The sequence below is a fragment of the Pinus tabuliformis genome, chromosome 7 (assembly GCF_031772625.1).
Source record: "Pinus tabuliformis cultivar Carrire ecotype Pingquan chromosome 7, CPIR1, whole genome shotgun sequence".
Taxonomy (NCBI): Eukaryota; Viridiplantae; Streptophyta; class Pinopsida; order Pinales; family Pinaceae; genus Pinus; species Pinus tabuliformis.
The window spans coordinates 1,579,054,065-1,579,070,166 of record NC_142293.1 but is presented as its reverse complement, the minus strand read 5'-3'; positions in this window follow the sequence as shown (position 1 = coordinate 1,579,070,166).

The window sequence follows — 16,102 nt, the reverse complement described above, 5'->3', positions numbered from 1 at the left end:
CCAATGAAGATGCCAGTGAAAAATACTAACCAATTGCAACTAAACATAATTGTAATTTTTTTATCATATTGTATCTCGCAAGCATGCACTCATCAGGTTACCTGTATTCCCATGTTTCTAATGGCGAACAAGTATCGAATAGGAAAGCATGCACTCATCAGGTTACCTATATTCCCATGTTTCTAATGGCGAACAAGTATCGAATAGGAAAGCATGCACTCATGGATCAGAAAACTGTGAATGCAGATTATCCCAAAAAGGGCATTGTGTAGCAGAGGATTTTGGTGTATGTTTCCAGGGTTATCTTCTTTTGGCTATGTTTCTATTTATTATTCATATTTATATTCTTGTAGCGTGTCTGCTGGTTTTTGATGTAAAAAGTTCTGAAGTTCATGTCAGATTGTTCTTGAATTAGTGAATTCTCTTGGTTTCCTAGGGTTTGTGGTTGTTCTTGGGTTAGGATCCATGTTTTATTTCCATTTTAGTTTGTCTCAGAGTATATGTCTGCTTTGATTTCCTATTTTCCTTGTTCTTCAAATTTGTTTTCGAGGGTTTAGTATGGGAAAAACTCCATTTTATTTAAGGCGGTGTGATCGCGATTGCATTGCCTAAAAGTGGTTTTTTTGAAATATATTGATAGTAATTTTTTGTTGTGGTTTTGGATTTTCTGTTTTGATGTTTGGGCTTTGGTCTTATGCTTTCGTTCTTGCTCTCTGTGCTGTAGATCACTCTTTTCCTTGAATCATGGCTCGTATGAAGCCAACGATGGTGGTGGAAGGTACGCTTAATCAAGGCTGCATGCAATATGGGTTAGTAAGTAAATTCAAATCGATTCATTAAAACTAGGAGACAAGAATTAGATGCACTGTTATTACACATCATTTTTTTTTAATACTTTCTTTTTGTTTTTCTTTGTTTTGGAGGTTTTCTACGACTATAGATATAGAGAGAGTCCCAGAATACAGTTCTTTGCATTTGAAATTAATCTCCTATCAATCTCTTTACGTTTTCTTCAAATCTTGAAGTCGGTAGGTTTTGGAATGCTCTAAAGCCTTTTGGTCAGATTCTGTGCTCTTAGTATACATTGATTTCAAAATAAGCTTTTTATAATTTTTTCTTTCATTCTTTGTTCGATATCTTTACTCATGGAGCTCTTTTATTTTAGCTCACCAGGTTGAACGCATTTTTTCTACTTTGGGAATATCCTCTCACTTGGAACCATTGATTGGTGTAATGGCATCGGGCAAGCGATATAGTAGCAGATTATTTGCTTGCTTTTTGCATTCTGTGGTAGGATGGTAGAGAAGACAAGGATCCGAGACACTCAGATTCTAATGGTTGCTAGCCTGGTCCAGCTACTGGCTTCACCGACATCGATGTGAAAATGGCACCTGGAGCATGCAATTAGCAATTTGAACAGTTTTCCATATGAATTCATGCGCCGTATGAGTGCATGCCTGCATATTTCATATTTATTACAAAAAATATGTGGAAATATGCATACATATCATCTCCTGTACCAAGAGAAGGGACTAGTTTAGAATTTTATTGCAAATTTTATTGACCTAAACATTTGGAAGTCAGTATGCCCATATCATGAAAATATATGGTGAATGAAATAAATTGAACCCCGACATTTTCATGGTACTTATTTATAACACCCTTGAACTAGTGTAGTAACAGAACTTTCTGTGAACAATGAGTAATTGTGTGCTACTGTAATCCAGTAGAATTCGTGGGGTAGCCTCTTTGTGTCCATGACCCAGAAATAAATTTCTGTTGGCACCCTTTAATGCAACTGATATTATTTCAAATTTCTCTCTAATAGAGAGGTCTATAGAACAGAACTTGTGTCAAAACGAAGCTGTCCTGCTATCAACTACCTTTCTTTATGATTTAGTTCTTTCATTATACTAAGTATAGTTCTCTATTAAAGGAGGGGAAACTTTGGGCATTCTCCTTAATTGAAGGTGGAGAAACTTTGGGCATTCTACTTAATTGAAGGAGGAGAAACCTTGGGCATTCTCCTTAATTGGTAAAAAAATGGAGTGGATTCTCTCTGTTGCTAACATTGGAAACCTATAGTTGGTGCATGTGTTCTTTATGTGGAAATAATTTCAATTCTTAACTTTATCTTCTTTAGAGCTGAAAAACTATTACATATTATGCGGGGCTATGGTATCCCACATATTTGTTCTATTTATCCCAAATTTTGGCCATAAGCAAACCTATCTTATCTCATAGAACAAGAAAAGAGGTTGTGCCAAAGTGACCTCTTTGTATTGCTAACATGAGAAGAGTATTTCTATGTGTCTCTCTATTTTCTTCAGCTTAATTTACTTTCTACTAAGACAATGAATCTCAGGGAATTGAAGTGTGCAAAAATAGCATGCATTAACGCGGGGCTATGAGATTTCTGTTTTTAACTGTGAAGGAATTCATCCTAGTCATTTGTTGTCCTTAACATAAATATTTAAGGTAATGAGTATCTACATTGTTTGACATACATACCCATACTGTATTTGGTATTTCTTCCTTGAAATAGAATGGAGATGTTCAATACAATGTTCTTTAATGTAACATTTATACCTTTTATTTATTATATATAATTTTGATATATTCTTATTGGTATCTCCATGCATCTTACAAAGTGGTGAAAAATGTGCTATACAGGGATGATTTTACTGATGTGTGTTTTCTTGATACTGATAATTGATGGTAGATGTTCACACTACCGCCGGAGATGCCAAATAAGGTATCCATGTTGTAATGAAGTCTTTTACTGTAGGCATTGTCATAATGAGGCCAAAGTATGTTTATTTTTCTTTACTTCATTCGTAGCTATTTCAAGTTCAACGGTTGTGTTTGGTTTATATACTTGTTAAAATAGAACTAGAAAATTACGTCTCTTCTAATTTCATTTGTGAGGGTATAGTATGGACTGATCTCATATCTGAACAGAATTCAATGGATGTCCATCCACTTGACAGACATGATGTACCATGCCATGAAGTTTGAAAGGTAAGGTTCTATCTTGTTTTCCAGTTAGATGTTATTCATTATGATGTTTGTCTTAATGCTCTGAACAATATGTATTCTTTGTAATTAGTAAAGATTTTTTAGGTTGTAACATCATAATATTTTCTGAAGGTAGATTTGAAAGATGTAAAGATTTAACTTTTATTCTTCTCAAAAGATAAATGGTCAATTATCTAGCAAATTTTATCTAACTTGCTGGATTACTATATTGCTTTTGTTTATTTATAGTTATTCTTGTATGTTTGCAGTAAATTACTCTTTTTATTTATAGTTATTCTTGTATGTATGCAGGTTATATGTTCACATTGTAGAGCTGAACAAGATGTAAGAGCTGAGCCTTTTTAATTTTAATAATGTGCATAAAATTTAGAGGTAAACACTATAATGCTTCTTGAGTTATTTTAAAAATGATTATGCACTGTCATTTTGCAGGTTCAGCAAACCTGCATTACTTGTGGTGTTTGTATGGGAAAGTACTTCTGTGAAAAATGCAATTTCTTTGATGACGAGGTACGTTTTTAATGCCTTTTCAGGTTTAATAGTTTTGCTTCAGGAAAACAAAGAGTTTCACTCTTACAAAATTATAAAAAGATGGTTTGGATGTATATGCTTTTGGTTCTAGTTGTACTTGCCACTTTGGTTTTCTAGGACTCAAAATAGCAATACCACTGTGATGGATGTGGAATTTGCAGGTATGCTTTTCTCTTTTTCCTTTGATGTTTCTAACTCTCTTGTAAAGTAATCTTTCATGCTATTGTGAAATATATTAGATGTATTTCTTGCCTTTGACTTTAGCTACTTATGCTTGTTTTCAAAAATGTTGGCAATGATAAATTCTTCCACTGTTATAAATGTGTTATGTTCTTTATGACTTCTCAAATTATCACTGCTTCTTCTCAAATTATCACCATGTCTTCCCTTGTTTCATTGTAGTGTGAGAATGATTTATTTGCTCATGTACCTTTTTCTAGGATGTTGCTACTCTATTCGCTTCAAGGATTGTTACCCTTGTGTGGAAAAAGCAGTGCACCACAACTACCCTGTGTGTTTTGAGGTAGGTCACACTTCTCTGCATAGTGTAGTAATTGTAGTTTTCTTTTTATAGCATAGTTTAGACTGAAGTTATTTAGATATCTGAACCCTCGTCTATTGACTCCTCTGCAGTATTTATTTGAATCTACAAAGCTTATCAGCGTATTGCCTTGTGGTCAGATTATTCACATGCATTTTTTAAAAGATATGCATGACAATCTTTAGTAAGTTTCATATGTGGCCTGTTTTGTGCCCTAGCTCACAACCTCTTGTTATGACTTCTAATTGAATGGGTCGACTCGAGCTAATTGTAGCTACTTATTAACATGGAACTTTTTTCCATTCGAAGCCATGTTTTTTGAACCCATACTGCATGTTGATGCTTGTTAATCTCTTCATTATTATATGGTGTAATTGTTTTTTATCAATGTTTTGGAACCCATACTGCATGTTGATGCTTGTTAAGCTCTTCATTATTATATGATATAATTATTGTTTATCAATGTTGAAGTGTTATATGTGTCTTCATTTATAAATTTAATTTGTTTTTTGGTAGAAAACATTCCTCAAATAAAAGAATGAAACACTCGTTCTCAAATAAAAATGTTCTCACGTAAAAGATAGAAATACTCGTTCTCAGTGTTCTACCCAAATTTGAAGGGTTACCACCAAGTTTGAAGGTTTTAACGCAATAGCATTTTTAATGCTCAATTTGAGGGGTTTGGTTTTTTCTAGGCACTACAATTCTTCTGAATAATGGAAATTTCCAGCTTATTTGCTTATATCAAACATTTGTGTAGGGTTTCAACCAATTAACATTTCATTAAGTATGTATTTACAAATCAATGATTTTGGGATCAAATCCCACAAAGAAATTCTATATATGCTCTTCAAATTCCTTCAAGCTTTTGAAAGTAAAACCAATGAATTATCAAATTTTACTATAGAAAAAAACAAGTAGAAAGCCTTTAGCCATCCCAAATTGCTCATCCTTTACGCTTGAGCCAACATCTCTTCTAGAAAAGTTCAACAATTCCAATTTAATAATCCTATCGGCCTATCTTTGTACCTTTTGGGACAATTGCTAATGAGTTGTCCCACAAAATGTGTTTCACAGTTTCTGCTTTCAGACAAGAGAGGAAAAGCCTATTTGAAAGACCATGAAGATGCCAGTGAAGAAAACTAACCAATTGCAACTGAACCTAATCCCAACAAGACCTTGCAAATGTGTTGTCCCACAAAATGTTCTTCACAGTTTCCGCTTTTGGACAAGAGAGGCAAAGCCTATTTGAAAGACAGGAGGGATGTAGCTCCCTATCATAAACATGATATCATCTATGAGTATAATGTGAATTATGGCATCCCACTTCCTGACATAATTTATGTTTTCGTATGTTAACTCATGTAGGCGTTGTTGTACTCTTGTCATTTTTTATCCTATTAGTACCGTTCCTTTTTCAAAAACTCGGTACAAGTAAAGTTAGCTTCATGTCTCAACGATAATGATTGCTTGGTTCATGACTAACATCATGATCAGACTATATAATATTGTGAAATATTGTCTTGGAGCATTGAAGGCATTCAACCCATATTATATATATTATTACTTTCATGAATATCACAAACAAGGATGGGTGATGCTTTGAGGTGTAGTCTTATGTATAACAGGTATTGATTATTCTCATGATGATATGTGTCTCATTTTATCATATAGTATACTTGGAATTGTTTTCTAACTCAATTGATAAATCCATACCAATGATTTTCTCAAACAAAATTCATAACTTCATCCCAATTATTTATTTTAAAGCTATACAAATAGAAACAATAACACAGTTCTTTGTTCTAACTGGATCCAGGTGCCAAGGGCCATGTTTACAGACTTGGGCCATTTCAAAAGGAAATCAATCCAGGTCCAAGCTATATGTCAAGGAGAGAATTATTAGTATTTCATCATACCTATGTGCTTCATCCTCCTTAAGTTTTAGTACCATCCAAGCTATATGTCAAGGATAGAATTATTAGTATTTCATCATACCTGTTTGCTTCATCCTCCTTAAGTTTTAGTACCATAATGAGAAATTTGTGTTTTTTTTGGTGCAACTTGCTTTTCTGTGTGTTGGTTTACCAATCTCTACATATCACATATACGGGACAAGCAACTTATTTGATAAAATACTTAGGGGACATAGGTTGTACATTTTACAAAGCAATATTACAACCTTTGTATTGGCCAATGTTCATTGTTGCCACTTTAGCAACCATTGTAGCCAGTCAAGCATTGATTACAGCAAAATTCTCAATCATAAGACAATCCATGGCTCTTAGTTACTTCCCTCGAGTGAATATTGTGCATACCTAACAAAATTATGAGGGTTAGATCTATTCACTTGAAGTTAACTATGTTCTCATGGTTATCTACCTTACAATTGTCATGGATTCCGGGATGGAACATAATTTTGCAATGCATATGGTAAGAATATACGAATTTATATCTAACAATTGAATTTGGTAGTTTTTATCGATTCTTTTGAGTTTCCAAGGATAATTTTAGGTGTTTGGTGGTGCAGGGGTTGCAGTTGTTGGGGTCATGTTCATTACGACGTGCATAGTAACCTTGGTCATGCTTGTGGTTTGGAACATTCATGTTATTCTTATACTACACTTCACTCTGTTTTTTGGTATCTTTGAAGGAGTTTATTTATCATCTATAAGGTGCCACAGGGAGGTTGGTGTCCCTTCCTAATTGCAACAATTTTGGTCATGCTTGTGGTTTGGAACATGCATGTTTTTCTTATACTACCCTTCACTCTGTTTTTTGCTATCTTTGAAGGAGTTTATCTATCATCTGTATTGAATAAGGTGCTACAAGGTGGTTGGTGTTCTTTCGTCATTGCAACAACTTTTCTGACCATAATGTTCTCTTAGAAATAAGGAAGGTAGAAAAATTATAAATATTTAGCATAGATAAAACTCAGCATAGAAGGTTTGAATGGATTGGTTGTCGGGGTGAATTCACTTATACCAGGAATTCATTTCTTCTCCAATGACCTTATTTCTAACTTACCACCGATTATTAAACATTATGTAAAGAATGTGGGGTCTCTGCATGAAGTTCTTGTCATTGTCGCCATAAGAATGGTTCAAGTCAAGACAATACTTTTGTCGGAGAGATTTATGGTTGGAAAACTAGAGCCAAAAGGTGTATATAAATGTGTAGCCCAATATGGTTACAAATATGCCCCAAACATTAAAGGATCTGAATTTATCAACCAGGTTGTTGAAAGCATTAAAGACTATCTCAAACAGAGGGGAACTCATTCCTCCTCACATGACAGAAATTATGCAAGTAGAAATACAGTGGAAGAAAGTAAGTACTCTTAGATGAGGAATTGTAGTAGATTGAATTGGAAAAGAATACAAGGTTTGTGTATGTTCTAGGAAAAATAACATTGAAGACTAATAAGAGCATTGGGCCTTTTGAAGGATTACTGATTGACAACCTCTATAGGTTTCTCCAAAACAATTTCAGGTTGACTCTGTCTCCCTACAATATACCACCTGTGCATTTACTTCAAGCCATAATGGTGCAAGAAATTTAGACTTCATTCACAGAAAACTGTTAGAAGACAATGAAATTATAAGCTTTTACTCATAATAAATCTTTTAGGGCCGTAAAGTTCCTGATCACTCGAAAATAAGATATAGGTTTGTACTATTGTTACTATTTTAATAGATTTATAAGATTTCAAAATGCAAATCTTTGTTGAGATCAGAAGAAATAAGCATTGAGTTTTTTACCATTTCTACAATAAATCATGAATCATTTAGAGTGAACTGGTACATACATGTTTAATCTTTTGTGACTGGTGGAATGGAAAAAAATGATAACAGCTCATTACTTTTCAGTTTCAATCCTTCTTTTACAGTAAGGCTATTATCTTTTGATGAAATGTAGAGGCTAGTAAATTAAAATTTTCAAGAAATCCCAGGTAGAGTTTGTTAAGAGGGAATCTCAAATTTTAATAGTAACTCTGTTTTATCATTTTTCCTCGGAAATTTGTACACTCTCGAGTTGTCTGGGGCTAAGTACCAGTTCATGTGTTACAGGCCCAAGCCACCAAACAACACTTTTACGATGTTGGGTCCCTTCAAATTCTGAATCTAAGAAGCCCCATAGGAGCAAAAAAATGAAACTTATAACTAGAAAATCACTCTTCTTGCCTAAGCCACCAAAAGGCACCAATCCTAGTAAGGCTTAAGGAGGACCAACAATAATTATAAGGATCCCATGCTTCCACTATACTCTCTATTGCTTTATGATCCAATATGTTTCTCATCCTACCTTTCCATTTTGTTTTCAATTTGGAGTCTTTATAGCTTGCAATATAGTATGCTCTAAGCCCCTGTAGCAATATTCAAAATGTGGCTAGAGTTGCTTTACAATATCTATAGATGACGGTATGCAAAATTGTTTTATTATTATTGTTTTGATTTAATGTTTCATTATGCATACTAAATATTTTTTTCATATAAAACCAAATTTTGAATGTTTACTCAATTACAAATACTACAACACATACCCCTTTTTTGGATTGATGTTTATGAGTAATAGGCCAAAACTTGCCAAACGCTTCAATTTCTTTTCCAAAATTTCAAAAATGTGCATTTGAAAAACCTTAAAATAATGTACAAAAACACATTCACATAAACAACAACTACTACATGGATAATGGATAACCTCTACCTTACATTAACTATAACTCATTATCATCCACCCATGCTTTGAAGAATGTCCATTCACATGTTGCTATTCTTCCACACACTACTATTACTTACAAAATATCCATATTCAAAACACACATAACTAATAGTTTTAAGTGTAACTCAATATCATCCACCCTTGCCTCCAACAATGTCCATTCACATGTCACTATTCTTCTACACACTATTATTTACAAAATATCCATATTCAGCACACACAAATAACAATTTCAATTGCAACTCATTATCATCCACCCTTGCTTTCAACAATGCCCATTCACATGTCACTATTCTTCCATACTCTATGCCTTATGGCATTTCTTTTGCAACATCAGGTGCAAATGCTAGTTATAAAGTTGAAAAGAAATAGCAACACAAATTTGCAACCTTCATATTGTGTAATTAATTATAAACATTATGAGATAAAATATTCATATTGTAATATTAAGGTTGAAAAGAATGAATAAATGGAGTTACTTTAGTGCGACTTTTTGGAGTTTTCGATGCGAGAATCTGATAGAAAAATTTGAGGTGAAATCTTGATTTGTGTTATTTAAACTAGTTTTTTGACTGTATATATGGATTCAACACCCTGAAAAACCCTTAGGGCATTTCTATTGTGCAATGGTTACCTATCGAGCTTGTCATTTCAATGAATTCTTGTCGGATTTTGAAGGATATTAAATAAACATACATAAATATACCAAAGAAAAAATATTGGCGAAAATGCCTCAACCTCAATGTATTTCTCTCATAATTTTACTGTACAAAATCATGATAATAATACAAATATAAATACATGAGGAAATTTGTCTCAAGATTATGTGTCTATCTGTTGGCATTATGTTTTCTGGTATGAATGTATGTTACAGATGTTGTACTTGATGGCAACTCCAGTGGTAAGGCTCTCAGTTTGTTAAAAATTAAGAAGGACGCAGACTATCGGTTCAGAAAGTGCGTCCCCGCAGGTATACCATGCAAAACCCGCGTCCAGGGACGCCGGCCAGCCATTCAGGGGGTGCGTCTACCCAGTGCACACATTTCAAGGCAGAGAAAAGCACGTGGGGGTTTCTTGTGTGGTATCTAGCTGACGGTTTTGTGTTTCTATGGTGTCGGCTCGTGGTATTGTTCCATGTTTTGGGGAGGAGCTTACCTATATAAAGCAAAGGTGTTCATTTGGATTGGGCAATGATCTTGGGTTGAATATCTTATTTGGTGAGATCTAGTCCAGATCTAAGAGGGCGAATCTTCTAATGGACTGTGATCTCTATGGCGCATGATCAGATCTGTAGATCTGACTGATTGGGTTTGTCTTGAAGTCTTCATATCATTTATATCTGAAGGGTCGCAGGATCAGTGAAGGGAAAGTGCGCCGGGACGCAGGTACTATAAAGGGCAAGTGCGCCGAGACACAGCACAGTATAGAGAGACCTGCGTGTGGACGCAGGGTGATCAAGGTTCAGGTGCGTCTCTGAAGTAGAAGGACGCGGCGCGATAGTATTTTCAGGTGCGTCTCTGTAGCGAAAGACGCAGCGCGATAATATATTTGGGTGCATCCCTGAAGCAACAGAACGCAGAGCAGTCAAAGGAACAGTGCGTGGACACGCAGCAGAGCAGAAGGACATCTGCGTGTGGATGCAGAGTTGCAGAAAGTTAACGGCGTCTGGTCGCAGGCCACAGAAAGAAAAACTGTGTCTTTGTTTTAAGATGTTATGTTGATTGAATTTCTCTGTTGATAAGGTGTTCTGGGTTGGTTCTGTTATTGCTGATCTGATATCTGTAGTGGTCTATATCTGTTATGTACTTGTTGATCATCTGATGCTTTATGAAAAGAAGTAGGGGGTTGTAGCTCCCTTCCAGGAGTAGACTGGAAAACGAGAAAGAGAGAGAGTTGTAGCTCTCTGCAGGTTGCAGCCTGCGTACTGGTAAAGGACTGCACCAATACAAAATCATTGTAAAAGAAGTTTCTAAATTGAAAGAAGATAGAGACATATTGCAGCAGGTGGTTTTCACCCACATTGGGTTTCCACCTTACATCTTGTGTTCTTTGGTGTGATTATCTGTTTTTCATGCTCATTATTTTATGGTACTGACATGCAAAAATAATTCAAAGATCAAATAAGGAAGATTTATTAAATTGCTTGATAATACTGATTCACCCCCCCTCTCAGTATTATTTCCAACAGTTGGTATCAGAGCAGGTCCTTCAGAGAAGCTTGATCGCTTGAAGGTAGATCGTTCATCATGAGCAACTACGAGAAAGAAGCATCAATCAGGCCACCGATTTTTGATGGGACAAATTTCAATTATTGGAAGGTAAGAGTTACTGCATATCTTCAATCTCTTGGTACAGAAGTTTGGAACATTGTAGAAACAGGCTATGCTTTTCCTTCAGCTACTCCTACAGATCCAGCTGAAAAAAAAAAGTATGAAACAAATGCAAAGGCAGTCAGTACTCTATTAGGAAGTATATCCCAAACAGAATTCATGAAGGTCATGCACTTCAAATCAGCAAAAGAGATATGGGACAAAATGATCACTAGCTATGAAGGAGATGAACAGGTAAAACAAGCTAAACTCCAAACTCTCAGGATTCAATATGAGACTCTCAAGATGTATAATGATGAAAGTGTGGCTAATTATTTTCTTCAGGTAGATGAGATTGTTAATTGTATGAAAAATTTGGGTGAAGAAATAAAAGAGACTATAGTAGTTCAAAAGATTCTAAGATCATTATCCCCCAAGTTTGAATCTAAAGTATCTGCAATAGAAGAAAAGGAAAATCTCCGTGTTCTCACTATGTCTCAGCTACATGGAATTCTAACTGCTTATGAAATGAGAAAGGGAGGTCCATCAGACAGAAGGGAAGCTGCTTTTAAGGCATCAGGCAAAGAAGATTACTATGAAGCAAGCCATGTTCCAGAAGAAGAGGAAGAAGAATCAAATTTTGTCAGAAATCTTCAAAGGGGTTCTGGAAGGTTCAGAGGTAAGCTACCTTTCAAATGCTTTGCTTGTGGAAGAGTAGGTCATTATGCTGCAAAATGTCCTTATAAGGATAAAGGAAAAGAACCTGCTAGATGGAACAAGAAACAAAGTGCAAATAAGAAAAGCTACTACACCCATGAAGATAGTGATGGCTTATCAAACAGTGATGAAGATGAACAAGGTAATAAATATAAGCTGTTAATGGCATTTGAAGATGATGATTATGAGGATGTTGTAGATGTGGATAATCTCTATGATGAAATTACTAGACTCAAGAGATGCATAGAAGAAAAGAATGTGATCATTGATACTTTGCAATTTCAAATTAATGAAAAGGAAAAACATCTTGAAAAACTAGAAGGTGAAATTGTTGGTCTCAGAAAAGAAATTGAGAAAACAAAAGCTATTAATCTTAAGTTTGTCAAAGGATCTGAAACTTTGGATGAGATTATCAATGTGCAGCGGTCTCCTCTAAACAAGACAGGTTTGGGCTATAATGGAGAAACCTCTCAAGCATCCACCTCAAAAAGTTATCTTGATGCAGCAAGAAGAAATGAGCAGAAGAACAATGAAGATAATCAGGTAAAGCAGGGACGAATTACAAACAGAAACTATCAGGGACAATCCATCTTAAGGGTGAACAAAAGCTACAACCAGCCACAGGTAAAATCTTCTCAGTTTGGTTCAAGAATAGATGAAAATAGAAATTACAATCAGTTGGCTGGTAGATTCAATAACCGCAGAAGCTTCTTCAATGGACAATGCTTTTCTTGCCATAACTTTGGTCACAAAGCAGTTCAATGTGTTGCATATAAAACAATCATGACTAGGGAAGCTCAAAAACAAAGAAGTATGACAGGGATTACAAAAAGGACCTATAACAACTTTTCGGTTCTTGAAAATGAAGTTGAATGTTCTATCTGCAATAATTTTGGTCATGAAGACTCTAAATGCAGGAGCAGGTTTCAGGAGAAAAAGGAACAAGCCACAAGCACCAAAACATGGAGAATAAAGGAACCTCAAACAGAAAGATGTGGGATAGCATTTTATGCAGAAGGACAGGAAAATCTATGGTACATTGACAGTGGATGTTCGAAACATATGACAGGTGATAAAGAAAAACTTGAATCTTATTCTACTTTAGAAAAGGGAAAGAAAGTTTCTTTTGGAAATGATACTCCTGCAACTATAAAAGGAAAAGGTATTGCTCCTTTGAAAGAAAAGGTCAAGGCTGGAAATGTTTTGTATGTTGATGGATTGAAGCATAATCTACTAAGTGTCAGCCAGATGTGTGATCAAAAAACCGAGGTTATTTTCAGATCGAATGGATGTCTTGTTCGTGATCTTGATACAGGTAAAACAGTACTCAAAGGCAAAAGAACTCCAAATAATCTGTACATATTTGAAGAAGGAGAACAACAATGCTATCTTAGCAAGGATGAAGAGCACTGGTTATGGCATCGAAGGTTGGGACATCTAAGCTTCTCACAAATAAGGAAAGCATGCAAATATCAGGCAGTTCGCGATCTTCCAGATATCAAAATTCCTGACAACACCATATGCAGATCATGTCAGTTTGGAAAACAAACTAGGACTAACTTTCCAGAGAAAGAGGGATCAGCTAGCATGCCTCTTGAGCTAGTACATACAGATACATGTGGCCCATTCAGGAAAAGAACACCTAGAGGAGAGGAATACTTGATATTATTTATTGACGATTTCTCCAGGTTTGTCTGGTTAGGACTTATGAAGCACAAAGATGAAGCATTCGAAAAATTCAAGACCTTCAAAGCCTTGGTTGAAAATGAATCAGGTCACAAAATTAAGTGCCTCAGATCCGACAGAGGTGGGGAATTTACTTCAAATGAATTTTTCGATTTCTGTGATGAACATGGGATAAGGAGAGAATTCTCTATAGCTAGAACTCCTCAGCAAAATGGAGTTGTTGAAAGAATGAACAGAACAATCCAACAAATGGCTCGTGCTATGCTTGATGAATCAGGAACTCCCGCAACTTTCTGGGGTGAAGCTGCACATGCTGCGATTATTATTCTCAACAAGACAAATGTCCGGGTGAACAGCACTCAAACTCCTCATGAGCTCTGGAGTGGTAAAACTCCTTCGGTAAAGCACTTCAAAATCTTTGGGAGCAAATGCTATATCAAGAATACTGATGAGCAGCTTGGCAAACTTGAACCTAGAGCAGATGAAGGCATTCTTCTTGGCTATTCTCCACATAGCAAAGCATACAAATGCTACAATAAAAGACTTGGCAGAATTGTTGACAGCATTGATGTAGTGGTTGATGAGAAGGGATATATTCCTAGGCAAGTACATCATGAAGATATAGGAGAAGATGAAGGCTACCCTCAAAGACAGAATGATGAAGAAGAAGAACCCCAAGGAGAACCTCAAGAAGAACCAGAGGAGCAGACAAGAATAGAAGAGAAAACTCCATCCAGATATGTTCAGAAGAATCATCCAGAATCTCAGATTGTGGGGCAGAAAGAAGCAGGTGTACAAACAAGAAGAACAGTTGCAGAAGCCTCAAGCTATTTGGCATTACTCTCCTCTACTGAACCACAAAATGTGAAAGAAGCATGCAAAGATGAATGTTGGGTGAAAGCAATGGATGAAGAACTTGAGCAAATCGAAAAGAACAACACTTGGGAGCTGGTTCCTAGACCAAAGGATAAGAATGTTATCGGAACAAAATGGGTCTTCAAAAATAAATTGAATGAAAATGGAGAAGTAATTAGAAACAAAGCCAGACTTGTTTGTAAAGGGTATGCGCAGCAAGAAGGAATAGACTTTGAAGAAACTTTTGCTCCTGTTGCAAGACTTGAGGCCATCCGAATGTTCCTTGCTCTCTCAAGTTTTCAAAACTTCAAAGTATTTCAAATGGACGTGAAATCAGCCTTTCTGAATGGAGACTTGGAAGAAGAAGTGTACATTGAACAGCCAGATGGGTTCATTCTTGGAAATGATCCAAATCTTGTATGCCGATTGAAAAAGGCTCTCTATGGTCTCAAACAAGCTCCAAGGGCTTGGTACTACCGGTTGGACAAATATCTTCATCAACAAGGCTTCTCAAAAGGTTCAGCAGATAGCAATCTGTATATAAAAATTGAAAATGACAAATTACTAATACTTGTTGTGTATGTAGATGACATTATTTTTGGCAGCAATGAAGAAGCTATGAGTCAAAGCTTTGCCTCGGTCATGCAGAAAGAATTTGAAATGTCCTTGCTAGGAGAACTGACATATTTCCTTGGTTTGCAAATCCAACAAAAGGAAGGAGGAATCTTTTTATCTCAAACCAAGTATCTCAAGCAGATTTTGAAGAAATATGGCATGGAAGATGCAAAACCAGTATGTACACCCATGGTCACAGGATGTAGTCTCAGTGCAAATGATGAATCTGCAGCAGTACATCAACCAACCTACAGATCTATGATTGGAAGTTTACTATATTTGACAGGTACCCGACCGGACATCATGCATGCAGTTGGAATAGTTGGAAGATTTCAGGCAAATCCGAAGGAGACTCATCTTCAGGCAGTAAAGAGAATTTTCAAATATCTTCAAGGGACTCAAAATTATGGCTTATGGTATCCTAGAGATACAGATCTTACTCTTCATGCTTATACAGATGCAGATTGGGCCGGAAGCGTGGATGACAGGAAAAGCACAAGTGGTGGTGCGTTCTTTATGGGTTCCAGACTGGTATCTTGGTTCAGCAAGAAACAAAGTTCGATTGCCTTGTCTACAGCTGAAGCAGAATATGTTGCTGCTGCATCTTGTTGCACTCAACTCCTTTGGATGATGCAGACTTTGCAGGATTTTCAAATCACTTGTACACCACCTATCCCCATCTTATGTGATAACACAAGTGCAATCAACATCTCAAAGAATCCGGTTATGCATTCAAAAACCAAGCACATACCAATCAAGTACCATTTTCTCCGGGAACAAGTGCTTGAACAGAAAGTCAAGTTGGAGTATGTTCCTTCCAAGGAACAAGTTGCTGATATTCTTACCAAACCATTGCCCAGGGACACGTTTGAATACCTCAGGCAAAAGCTGGGGGTTGTTGATGCATCATCTTGTTGAACATCTTCTTATTGGTGGTACAGGCTCAGGGGGAGCACATAATGCATTGTTGGCATTATGGAGAAGGAGATCTTGGAAATAGCTGCAATATGTCTCTATCTCTTTCATGGTGGTGCGTTGCTGCAGATCTGGTTCATATTCAGGGGGAGCATGAGCTTAGGGGGAGCAT